At 38.4% G+C, this 14,054-nt stretch overlaps 1 pseudogene; it reads right to left on the bottom strand.

Moving 5' to 3' along the window:
* Window positions 1-2,106: 2,106 nt before the first annotated feature.
* Window positions 2,107-2,206, bottom strand: LOC141644757 (small nucleolar RNA R71; annotated as a pseudogene).
* Window positions 2,207-14,054: the final 11,848 nt, after the last annotated feature.

Genomic DNA, 14,054 nt, shown 5'->3' with positions numbered 1-14,054 from the left:
AGTAGGGTCGATCTCCACAGGGAGGCTATGTTGCTATCTATCTGTCTAATTCGGTCTGTCAGGGTGTCACAAAAATGGGGGTTGAATTGATTTAACTAAACTAGAGATTAAAGCGAGGGAAATGAATAAGAGAAATTAACAGCAAGAGAGAAGGGAGTATGCTAGGAGTCGGTCCACCGTGGCAGCTATTGGATCTTATACTATCGAGAATATTAAGGCGATTAGACTATTAATAAGAAGAGCTATGGTCGTCACCTTTCGGTCCTTAAACCGCCCTAGAGTGTAAACAGCTTAACTTTCACCCTCACTGCAATACCCTATTGTAATTAAGCAAGCCTTCCCTTCCAATCTTTCAATCTAGGTCGGGGTTAACTAGAATTATTGGTCTCCTGCATGCATACATTCGACTGGATAACAATTAAATTGCCTAATACAATTCCTATCGCAAGGCTAATCTATTTAATACAGTTAAAGCATCGCTACCACGGCTTCCCTAATCCTAACATACTAGGGGGAATTAGCTACTCATGGAAATAAGGGAAACAAACTTAAAGGAAATAAGAATAATAAACATTAAAAGGAGAGAAAGGAAGAAAGAATTCTTGAATTAAAGAGATCCAGGAAAATGAACAAAAGTAACAGTAATCAGCAATGTAGCAAAAGTGTGAGAGATCGTTTACATCGACATACTGACTCCCTATTTATAAGAAAATAGGGCTTATTAAACCTAATGACGGAATTAAACCTAAAGCCCAGCCCGAAGCAAAAATCCACTCGATCGACTAACTAAAGCACTCGATCGAGTGATATTCCTTGGCATTCCTCTCGATCGAGAACAATTCCTCTCGATCGAGGACTTCTTTCCCTTTAATCACTCGATCCATAATAGGTAGCTCTCGATGGAGCAAATTGGCTCTCGATCGAGCACTTCTCAGCGCGTAATTCCTGCTTCGCGCACTGAACTTCAAACGGCTGCCATTTCTTCGTTACTTGGTCAAACAGGGTGATTCCGGTGGCATTGGAAAGATAAAAGGACAAAATTTCATCTCCAATTGGAATCACCTGAATATCTGTTGTAGAACCCGAGATATGGCTCTCCAAAGTAGGCACTAGCAGTTTGAAGTTCTTCCTTTGCTCGCCTAGCTATCTTTCTTCTTTGCGCATCTCAAGATAGCTACATTCCCGCTCCAAATTCACTCTTCCTCCAAATGCATGCTAAAAGGACGGTAAAAGGCTTGATTTCACTACTTCCTGGTTCATTTCTGCAAATAAGACAAAATAACCCAAAGTAGCATATTCGGGGCATTTCGTAGCATAAAACCACGATAAAAGCATAAAGATACGCGCATAAAATAGGCTAAAAAGACTATATAAAATGCACGTATCAGCGCCGTTGCCGAGGACGGTGTTAACTTGATTTGATTTTTATTGATTGTTATTAGTTGTGTCTTTCTTTGCCTTGGGGAAGTAAAACTCCTCAAGGTTTGTTCTAATTGTTTTCGAGATGTTTGATATTTTGCATGTCTAGAAGATCACAAGGTAACTTGTTACCCATTGATCACGAAATTGAAAGGACTTTGACAACCAATAGAAGACTTGCTAGAAACACTTTGAGAGGTATTGGTTAGGTTGCAGATATTCACTCAAATACTATTGAGTTCATCAACCCTTTTGCCAGAGAAGGTGAGGAGAACCCAACACAAAATCAACCACACAATCAACCCACAATGCCTAAGTTTTCATCACATTCCGTACCAACTGGGGAGAACCTACCCAATTGTACTCCCACACCATAACACTTAACCGGAAATTTTATTGGAAAATCCGCATTTATCCAATTAGTAGAAAGAAGCCAATTTGGGGGGATGCCTAGTGAAAACCCTCATTCTCACATGGAGACTTTTTGTGACTATTGTGATGCGATTTCACAAACCGGAGTGCCTCAAGACCAAATTCGATGGGTCTTATTTCCTTTTTCTCTAATTGGTACCGCGAAACAATAGTTAAAGAGTCTTGATAAGGCTACTCTTGGAATTGACTCTTGGAAGAAGTTGGCTCTAGCTTTCTACAAAAAGTTCTCCCCTCCGGAAAAGACTAACATGAGAAGAGCTCAAATCACGGGTTTTAAGCAAAGGGACGAAGAATCTTTGTATGAAGCTTGGGAGCGATTCAAAGGAACTTGTCACTCATGTCCTCATCATGGACTTAGCGAGTGGTTTTTGGTACAACAATTTTGGAATGGTCTTTATGAATACTCCCGAAACATTCTCAACATGGGATCAAATGGTATGTTCACCGAAGTTGACGATAATCAAACTTGGAACAAGATTGAGGAAATGGCGGTCCATAATTCACAATATCGTAGACCTTGCAAGGCTACTAGAGGAGGAAAGCATGAAGTGGACTCTATTACTCAATTGGGAGCTTAACTTAGTGCTCATAATGACACCATCAACTTGAAGTTTGAAAAGGCTATGGCTAAGCTTGAAGAAGCCTCAAAATCACCAAAGCAACATGTTAATGCCATGGTAGCATCTTCATCGATTCCAAATGGAGTATGTGAGAATTGTGGAACTTTGGGACATGACCAAAGTGAATGTAGAGGGACAAGTGAGCAAGTGAATGCTTTTCAAGCATACAAAAGTGGTACCCCTTATTCCAACTATTATAATGAAAATACCAAATTCCATCCAAATATCTTACACAAAAGCCAAAATGTTCAAAACCCTCAACCAAAATACACCCCACCACCAATGAGAAACCAAAATAAAAGACCCTTTTACAACCAAAACCAAAGTTACCAAAATCAAACTCCATACAATCAACAAAATGACCAAGGTTTTGATGTTCAAAAAGCGGTCCTCCAAATGCAAAAGAATCAACAAGAATTTTTCACTCAAATGCAAAAAGGTAGCCAAGCAAAAGACATCACCATCAACAACATCCTAGCCCACACAAAAATGTTGAAAACTCAAATGACCCAACTAGCATCTTCAAACTCTCAAAGACAAAACGGGCAATTACCACCTCAAAGTAATTCCCCAAGACATGAAACGGTTAGTGCCATCCACTTGAGGAGTGGTACAAGATATGAAGGGCCAAAGAAGCAAGTTGAGGATGAAGTTGTAGAGGCTAGTGACAAGGAAAGAGTTGTGCAAAACTCTAGGGAAGAAGAACCCACCAATCAAGAAGTTTCAAAGAAGAATGAAGAAAAGGCCAAAGAGAAGGAGCCCGTTGTGATTAGACTTCTATTCCCAAGTCGTCAAGCTAAGCCTAAGTTTGATGACCAACTTGGAAAATTTATGGAAATTGTGAAGAATTTAGAAGTCTCGATTCTTTTCACGGAATTGATCAATCACGTTCCGGCCTATGCAAAATACATGAAGGACATCCTCACAAAGAAGAAATCAATCTGGAAGCTTGAGACTATTGTCTTCACTAAGGTGAGTAGTGTCATCCTTCAAGGGAATTCACCTCCAAAGCTCAAGGATCCGGGAAGCTTCTCCATTCCATGCACTATTGGTGACACTATAATCAACAAAGCTTTATGTGACCTTGGGGCAAGCATTTGTGTCATGCCATATTCGGTTAGCAAGAGGCTATGAATGGGAGAACTCAAATGCAACAACATCACGCTTCAAATGGCGGATAGATCGACAAAGACACCTTTAGGGGTATGGGAAGATGTTCCCGTGAGAATTGGAAAATTCTTCATCCCGGTGGATTTCGTTGTTGTTGACATGGAAGAAGACTCCAACATTCCTATTATCTTAGGAAGATCTTTCTTGCACACCGCGGGAGCGGTGATCGATGTGAAGCATGGAGAGCTCACCCTTGAAGTGGGAGATGAAACCATTACTTTCAATCTTGACAAAACCATGAGAGCTCCCCGATTACATGAGCCATGTTTTATGGTTGATCACTATAGCTGGAAAGATGATAGGAAGAAGTTGAAATTTCAATGGAGAAGGAAAGTGGATGATGCCCCATCAAAAGAGCAAGGAAATTGCAACAATGAGAGCTTGAAAAGCTCACCCATGACAAGTGAAGAAAAAGGCCTCATTGGTCAAGACAAGAAACAAGGAGAGTTTTCTTTATCAACTCAAGACTTTTTTAGTGAGCAAGTAGACGAAGTATGCGGTCTTTGGGATGATGAGTTTGAAGGGATATTCAATCCGTATATTGGTAATGCTATGACCCAAGGCCATCATGGAGAACAACAAGTGCAAAGATCTATTGAGGATCATTATCATGATAATGAGCAAGCTTTCGACTACTTCTTCAAGGTGTTGAGTAACATCAACAACACATTGAACATGCCCCCTTGACATCTCAATTGGATAAGAGTTTGGTGGAGTCCTCCCTAAATCACCATTTGTAAATATTCTAACTCCCTAACTTGCATTTCAATTATTCTATTGCATTTTTGTCATTTTTGGATTTACATTTTTGTGCCTTGATCAAGATATTCATCATTTTGAGATAAGTGAGGGAGGGACTTATGAATTTATTGATGTGTAGTGCTTTGACTTATTGTGGGGATAGCAATTGCCTAGGCTATTCATGCCTTCGTAGTGCCCATACAATGAAGAACACAAGAATTGAAGAATGAAATGACACGGGTTACGAAGCACCCACGGATGGACCTGAAGCCGTGTCGTCAAGGAAGAATCCGAGCGGCCTGAGGGATAATCCGCTCGTCCTGAAGAAACCCGAGCATCCAAGCCATCAGACGCTCGTCTGGTGAAGCTGCATAAATTAAAATTTGGGTCTGACTGTTAATCCGAGCGTCCCAGCCAGAAAGACGCTCGTCTCAGTCTGCACGGTCGTCCAATAAGAAAGACGCTCGTCTTTTTTCTGCCAAATTCTGGGATTCCTCCCTGGAAAGGAATCTGAGCGTCCTAAGCCAAAGACGCTCGTCCGAGCTCAAGGAATCGGCTCGTCTTTCCTGCGGTCCGCTCGTCCTGTGGCGTCTGTTACTGAACCTATTTTCTGAAGAATCCGAGCGTCCCGACCCCTGGTCCGCTCGTCTCCCTCTGCAAATTCAAAACTAACAATTCTCTTTAAACCCTCCTTTACCATTCATTTTCATTCTTTCAAAACACAAACACTACCCAAACCCCAAAACCCTCATCCTCTCCATCAACAAAAATAAATTCCCTCAACCAAATTCAACCAAATCAAATCCAAACTTCCTCACAACAAAAATTAATCACTCCTTTTGCAACAACAAGTGATTCAAACACCAAAATCTTCAAGTTTTGAGTTGATTTTCAGGATACAAAGCAACATTCATTCATCCTAAATCGATTTGGGCATTACTAGAAATCGAAGATTTCAATCTTTCATTGGTGTAATTAAGCAAAGGAGAATGGCAAGAACAAAAGGTGGAAACAAGACACCCCAAAAGAAGACACTTTCCAAAAGGCAATTAGCTCTTCAAGCAAAACAAGTATCAAAGGCTTTGGTAATCCATGAGGCAAGGTCGGAGATTCAAGAACAAAATCCTCCTATGGAAGCTACTACTTCTTCAACTCCGGTCATTGAACAATTATCCGATTATCCGGGGGTAAATTTCACTTCCGACTCCCATAGGGAGAAATTCATTCTCTGTGCTAAGAAAACCATCATGCCTACTAAGTTTATTTGTGAAGATGCATTGTCAAAGTTGGGTGTCCTTGAACAAACTAAGACCTTTTTCGAGTCTATGGGGTTGAGTAAATTGTTTAAAATGCAAGAATTGACATACTCCTCCCTCACCTTAGAGTTTTTGAGCTCTTTGAAAGTCACAAAGGTGGACACCCGAACCATTATTGAGTTTCGTCTTGAAAATGTTGATAGATGCTTATCTTATGACGAATTGGGTAAGATATTTGGCCTTAGTGATAATGCAAAATTTACAAAGATGCCTACCAAGTACGACCCCACTCCTCTTTGGATGGCAACTTCCGGAAGGAAATTCACACGTTTTCATGATTGTCGTGCTCTCTTAGTCCACCATCCGGGCATTAGAGTATGGCATAAGGTCATTGGGAATACTTTGATAGCTAGAAATGGCATAAATCATCTTACCAAACTCGATTTTATTCTTCTTGAGTCGGCTTTGAACATTGGGAGAGAATTTACCAACCCATACAATGCTTTACGACTTTTGGTTGATCGATGGCTTAATGTTGATCGTGGCAAAGAAGGCACGACCTTTATTGTCAATGGAGGACTAGTGTTACCTATTTGGCTAAGCATTTTAACCGGGATTTCAACAAGAACAACACTTATGCACCGGTAAAAGGTGGCCATCTTATCGATTTGCCCACCATGATTCTAAAGTTTAAGTGGGTCAAGAACGATACTCTTGACAACAAGTTTGGGTGGTTGACAAATGAAGCTAGATCCTTCACTTTGCCGAGCAAAATTTGCCGATTGAATGTTCATCGACCGAACTACCTTCTCCCACTCTTCGAAGAGACAGAGTACATCATTTAACACCAAGGGGACGAAATTGCCGAGCCCTCCTCCTCCATTATCACCCCACCTTACCCATTTGAGTACCACGAGTTCAACCCCAAAGATGCCAAGGCGGGAAATGATTACTTGACTCTACTCATGAGGTAAATGCATAAACAAGCTTACAATGATAGAGTTAATGCTTACAAGGCCCAATACCCACCCTTTCTACATCTAGCTAGGCAAGGACTTCTTGATCCATCTTGTCCTTTGCCTAGTTGGGCGGATAGGGAAGTATTCTTTCCTAGCACTTCTATTGGTGGTAGACCGGGTGGAGAGGAAATGGTTGTTGATGAGAGTGGTGACCAAGAAGGAGAAGAAGAAGAAGTTCAAGAAGAAGAGGAAAGTGAGGAAGAATAAGAAAGTGAAAGTGAGAGTGGACATGATTCCACATCCATGGAGGTTGATGATGCCTCAAGCGAGGAAGATGATGATAATGATGATACGATGGGTGAGGACTAGCAAACTTTTGGAGGCTCCTACATTCTTACACCTCCCTTATGGTTTGTCTACTTCTCTTGTTTTTCTTTTATCTTGATCATTTTAAGGAGTCCTAGCAACATTGGAGAACTAATACCTTGGCATCATTAAGGTGTTCATTTTTATTGTTCCCGACTTGAAAAAAATCCAAAATGACAATTTTTAGTCTCATGCATTGCATTCCATGTGCATGAACTCCCTCGAAATTCTTGACATTAGAAATAATGTCTATTTTGGTTTGGGGAAGTCCATGCATATGCATTGGAGCTAATCTAAATTATGCTCTCCGCCATAACAAAAACACATGCATCGTCTAGCATAGTGTAGATTGCATTCATTTGTTATATATATATATATATATATATATATATATATATATATATATATATATATATATATAGAATTAGGATCACATGAGTCCATCCTATCTTTTTGAGTCCGTGAGTCCATGATACAATATCACACGTTATACTACACAATATCACAGCATAGTAGCTTACAGTTTCACACGTTATACTAAACAATATCACAACTGAAAAAAGAAAGTTTTTGAAAAAAAAAATTCGAAAAAAAAATCGTGATATTGTTTTGTAATACAATAAACAATATCACACGTTATACTAAACAATATCACAGCATACACAAAAAAAAAAAACATTTTCGAAAAAAAAAATTTGAAAAAATAAAATCGTGATATTATTTGTAATACAATATCATACGTTATACTAAACAATATCACATCTTAAAAAAAAAAAAAAAAAAAAAAAAAAAAAAAAAAAAAAAAAAAAAAAACTTTTTCGGAAAAAAAAATTGAAAACAAATTTCTAAAAAAAAAATTTGTGATATTGTTTTGTATAGTGCGTGATATTGTTTATGGACTCATGGACTCAAATATATAGGTGGACTCACTAGGATCTTGCTCTATATATATATATATATATATATATATATATATATATATATATATATATATATATATATATATATATATATATATATATATATATATCATATAGAATTGCATTTAGTTAGAGCATGCATTCATTCATATCATTGCATTTATTCAAAAATCCAAAAAACATGTACTTTCTTTTTCATTCCTACTCCTACATGTACATTGAGGACAATGTACAAAATAAAGTGGGGGATGGGAATTTATATTCCAAAATCTAAAACTTGAAAAATTTTGAAAAATACAAAAACATGTCTTTTTGTTTCATAAACATAAAAACGAAAAAAATTTTGAAAATTGAAAATCCAAAAACAAGTTTATTTCCCTTTGTAGTGTAGTCTTTTATATATATTTTTTTGTATATATTGTGTTTGTTCATCCTTGTTCACATTGATCGACTATACCACATCCGAGACATAAGGATATTGAAGACCGCATGGTATGATCTTTCCAATCTCTTTTTTCCTCTTTATGTTAATGACTTTGTGGCTTTAATTTGATTGATGCGGTATAAACAATGTGAATCTAGGACTTCCATTTAGATTATATGACATACTAGTTGGTAGAAGCATATGCATTAGGATGTATATATGTTAGTTGCATCATGGCATATAGTTGCATTTAGGAAAATTTTTGTGAAGCCGTCTATTTGGGAAGCTTGAAAAGTGTATATATGGCCCTAGTAGATGCTTTTTCTTCTCAAGACTTTGCTTGTTAGAATACTTGTAAAATACCCTAGGATGTGCCATGCTAGTGTCCTTTGACCCATGGATTAAGGCCTAGTCAAGAGTACCTTGTGGTGTGGTAACTCCTTGGCTACCGTTTATTCCAAGATGACCCTTGAAACCTTACAACCATCATTCATCCATGTTCTACCATATTTTGTCATCAAAGGGAATGGGCACAAAAATTGTTCAAAATTTGAGTTCAAGAAATGAAATGAAAGTTTAAAAAGTTTGCAAATTGCATCAAAAGAAAAGAGGAGCAAAAATAGACTCCTATGCTTCAAATATAAGCACCCTACCTACAAATGGGGTGACTTTGAAAATGTTCAAAAAGAAATGCAAAGAAAAGTTGAAAGTTATCAAGTATTGAAATGCCAAACATCAAAAGAAATGGCAAAAAAATAAGTGTTCTCAAATGTTATATGCCACAAGAAATTGGGGGGGAAAACAACAACAAAAGCAAACTCCCAAATGAAACTCAAATCCTATTGATCCCTTTATCCATCATATCCACTTTTGTGCATGGTAGAGAGGGGACGACCCTTCTTCTTGTCTAGGCAAGAAGGGGAATTCCACGATCCTCCAGTGTTTCTAACACCATAGGGAGTCTACTCTTGACAAAAGCATTTAACGATTGAGGACAAAGGTACTCTAGCTTGACACAACTCGGAGGTGATTTATTGGTATCCTTCTAGGCTTAGTAGTTTGAAGAAACCATATCTATGACGGAGTGTGTACCCTTGAATTGCTTCCCCTTTAGATAATTTCCGCCACTTAGATGAGGAAAGTGGCTATTCCTTTTGTAGATGCATCCATTACTTGATTTTGTGTGCTTTAATGATTGGATGTGTCGCTATTTTGGCAAGACCCACCTTGCCTTGCAAGAAGGCATCCTACCTCATGGTTGTCTTGTTGTGAGTTGAAGAGGCGGAGTGAGACCCTCTAATTGTCTCATATCGACTATATTAGTAGGTTAGTTTAAATAAGGGTCCTAGTTTTGTCACCTCTTTACACGGGACGAGCAAAGGTTCGGTTTGGGGATATTTGATGTGACCAATATTTGAGCATATTTAGTCCCCGAATTAGCCTCGCTCCTATGCTTTTTAGTGCATATTTAGGTCATTTACTATCTTTAGTTCTTTGTTTTGCATATTCTTTGAGGTTTTGTTTCCTTGGTAGGAGAGAAGTGCAAACCTTGCATTTTCATGGGAAAATAGAGCTAAATTGACCGAATCTAATGACCAAGCATCAAAGTGAAGATAAGACTAGAAGGCCTTTGTAAATAATGTAGTAGATGGGCAATGATGAAGAAGATTCTTGCATCTCCAATAAGAACCTGGAGGATTGTTGGAAGAAGGAAAAAAGGAAAGAAGGAAAAGCTCACTGGACTGGAATCCGCTCGTCCCAGCATCGGGACGCTCGTCCAAGAGCTCCACAATCCGAGCGTCCCACCTGCCTGGCCGCTCGTCCACCGCCTGCACAATCCGCTCGTCCCGACCTTTTGGACGCTCGGATTGTTGTCCAGTGCAGCCCGACTTCTTCTTGTTCTATTCGGGATGCGCATATTTTCGAAAGACTAGCAAAAAGGAGACTCGCATCTTTCTTCAAGAGGAGCATTTCCTCAAATTTTCTTAAGGACTTAATCGTCATTTAAGCCCTTAGTAACCCTAATTTGTGCACCTAATCCCCATTATAAATACCCCATTATACTAATTAGATTATCATGTTCATCTTATCAATCTTTAGTGTAGTTTATATTATTCTAATATCTCTTTAATCTTGTAATCAACTTTTAATCAAGTATTAATACAAATCTCATTTCCGGAATTTCTCTATTGTTCATCCTTTATTTTGGGTAATTGAAGATTATTTGGGTTTATTTGGAGGATTGACAACCTTCCAATCATTCATCAAGTACTTCTATTATTCTTTGCATATTAATTTGGAATCATCATTAGGTATAATTCTCTTAATCCCTTTTTAATTATTGTTAATCATCTTTACTTATTCATCATGTTTTGCTTTGTTGATATGATTGACAACCTTGTTAACATGTTAAACTTGATAATGATTGAGTAGTTTCCTTAACTAGGGTTAATGGGGAATTAGGAGAAACCAACATGGGGGATGATTCATGCTTAATCTAATATGTTCACATAATTTATTTGCTTGCTTTTTGTGATCTCAACTTATGCACATGTTATGTTTGATCAAATGCGAGCCTATGAATCCTTGCAGTTTTTACCTATCACTTACCTTTTCAATGAGACTTGTAAGACATAAACCAACTCGAGTCTCATTAGACCATGCATATAGTTGAGTAGGGAGGATTAAGTCGACTTGTAGGTGTTGTACAATCTAATCGATTCGGCTCCGGGACCCAAACCTTCCTAGGATTGTAAGATATAAACCAACTCGATCCTATCACAACAATAATTGCTTGCTTATAACTTGAGAATATGTTTGTATGATCAATTCCCATGAATCCCCTATGAACCCATGACACCCTAGTGCTTTTAATCAATTGTTTACACCTCTTTTTAGTCATCTTGGTTGTTAACTTTTATTGTTATTTAGTTTAGTGATCTTCTTATCTCAACCCAAATTGTGACACCCTTAGACACCACTACTTGCAATCGAAAATCCTACATCAATACCCGTTCCTTGGGATCCGACCTTTACTTGCCCCATTTACTAAAAATAGAGTTATTTGTGAAGATTATAAATATTGTTTTGGTCTAGGTACTCCTAACGACAAGTAACTGAAATCTAAGCTCAAAGCAGACCGACCAGTTGGTTAAACCCTAATTTGGGGATTTGGGGGTTTTTGTGATTATGTGGTTACGGTAGTGATAATATGTACGTATGTATAGGAGGAGGCTTTGTTGAGGAGAGATTCTGAGTAGCTGTTTAGATCATCTGATTTTGTGTTGCTTTCCAGGTAGGGTTTTCCTACTCGGTATTAATTACATGATGTGTGTGGTGGTTGTATTATTATTGTTGATTTATCGTACTGCTGGTGATTGTGACGGTTGTTAATTAATATCGTTGATTGTTGCTGTTGTATCTGTCTGGGATCTTCGCGGTGCGTCCCTGGCTGAGTGGAGTAACTTGCGTGAGTGGCTTCACGCCCTTGATTCGCCTTCTATGGAACCCGCCACAGAAGGGATGTGCACATTACTGAACATGGGTTTATCGCTCGATGGAGATGAGCGGGGCTTAGTTGGGAACGACTGCGGTCCCCCACTGGCGGCAAGGAGTACCTGTTGCGATGGGTACTTTGGCAGGGCTACACACTTTAGTGTGTAGTCAGTTGTGTGGAGATTGATGATGGAGACTGGGGATTGATATGTTGTTTGAGCTGTTTGGCAATTGCTTTCTATTTGTTTGTATCGTGTAATTAGTACTGACCCCGTTTAATTGTTTTAAAAACTGTGGTGATCCATTCGTGTGATGGTGAGCAGTTATTGAGCAGGTAAGATATGACGCATATGGGATAGCTGGGATGAGTCATCACGTGGCAATTAGAAGAGTCTTCCGCTGTGTTAGACGATGTCTTCTAGTTGTGACAGTTTTGTTAGTAGACAGTTTTGGAATTGATGTGTAACAGTTTTGGGATTTGAACATGTAATCGCTTAAACCGTTCTACTTTTAAATTATGTTTCTTCATTGTCTTATGATTATCATTGCCTCGGGTAACCGAGATGGTGACTTTCTTATACCTAAGTGGTCCTGATAAGGCACTTGGAATATGGGGGTGTCACAAAGTGGTATCAGAGAGACGATTTTGGAACCTGTAACTAATGAACCCAATGAATCTAGAGAGTTAAAATAAAATGAACCCGGGTAGGAGTTGTAGGAGCTAATGCAAAGACTTGGGAGACGTCCTAAAGTCGCGAACTCGCTCTACAATTTTGAACCGGTTACTATGGGTTGTCATGGGATCGCTATGTGTTTACTAATGTTCTATTGTGTATGCTGGATGATGTGTTGTATAGAAATGGTTGAAAATGATGAAGTGGATATATGATAAAGTGTTGTGAATAGGCATCTTGCATGATAGTTGGTTTACAAGGTTGTTTGGAATTGTTGGAAAGGTATACGAGAATGATGAATGATGTGGTGCAAAAAGGGGAGTACTTCATATATGAGGATATGCGATGAATAATGATGTTGCATGATGGATGATTTATAATGTGGCATAATAGTAACATGTGAATAGGAATGTTGTGTCGTATACGTATATTTTGTTCGCGTAAAGTTGTATAATAAGCTTATGTACTTGTCCACTATTGTTCATATGTATATGTTGTATGAAGAATGTGGTTGAAATGGATGAATTGATTGGAAAAGATGGAGTGGCAATTGCATGAGAATATGAATTTCGTGATTATGAATATGTTTAGGTGACGAAGAGTATTTGTAATATTGTTGTATTAGTAACATGGAAATGGGATTTGTAATGTATGAGTATGTTTTGTCTTACGAAAGGTTATAGAATAAAAGCATGTGGGTAGTGCATGATGGATGTTGTTGCTTGCCTTTTGTAGATAGTAAAATGTGGTTAGGGATACTGGTTTTATGAGTATTATGTTGTTTTGTTTACCTTGTTGTTGTTTAAGTTGCTTGGAAGTAAAAATCAAATAGTTATTTTGTCCGATTACAGCAAAGTTGTCTTTAAACTGTTATAACTTGAGATTCATAAATGATTTTAATATGATTCCAATTGAAGGTGATAGCTTGTTCTTTTACGATTCTAACGATAGGTCACACGCCCAAAATTTACGAAAATTGGACAGTGCTAAGAAATGCATAGGGTACTCGATCGAGTGGCCATCACTCAATCGAGTGCACCTCTTGTTACTCGATCGAGTAACCCTTACTTGATCGGGTAGCCTTGGTAATTTGTTTTACGTGCTTTTGACCTTCACCTACTCGATCGAGTAAGTCACTCACTCGATCGAGTGACATGTACTCGATCGAGTGCTTCTGACCTTCATCTTTTGACTTCGTTGCATATTGTGTTTGATTCAAAGATGTTATTTTGCTTCTTTATGCATTGTTTTACGTATGTGTTGGTCCTGATGCGTAAGTTACTCAATCTTATGATGTAAGGAGTGGCGTCTGTGGTGAGCATGAGTTTGGTGGGGAGGACAGGAGTTATATGTGGTTGTGATAGATAGTGGAAAAAGAAAAGGAAGATTTCTAAGGCTTACTGAGGCATGGAGCATGTTTTGTGGGATGAGATGAGTGATATGATTGTGTGTTGAATAATGTAAAAGTAATTGAATGTGGGCAAGGGATGATGTGAGTCTAAGGAACGTGAGAATGAAAATATTGAATGGAAGGATATGGATAGTAGCAACTTGAGACGTGTAAGGAATTATGGAGAG

This window comes from Silene latifolia, chromosome 2 (genome assembly GCF_048544455.1).
Source record: "Silene latifolia isolate original U9 population chromosome 2, ASM4854445v1, whole genome shotgun sequence".
In the NCBI taxonomy this organism is placed as follows: Eukaryota; Viridiplantae; Streptophyta; class Magnoliopsida; order Caryophyllales; family Caryophyllaceae; genus Silene; species Silene latifolia.
The sequence above is the reverse complement of the archived record's forward strand: the minus strand, read 5'-3'. Positions and strand labels throughout refer to the sequence as shown.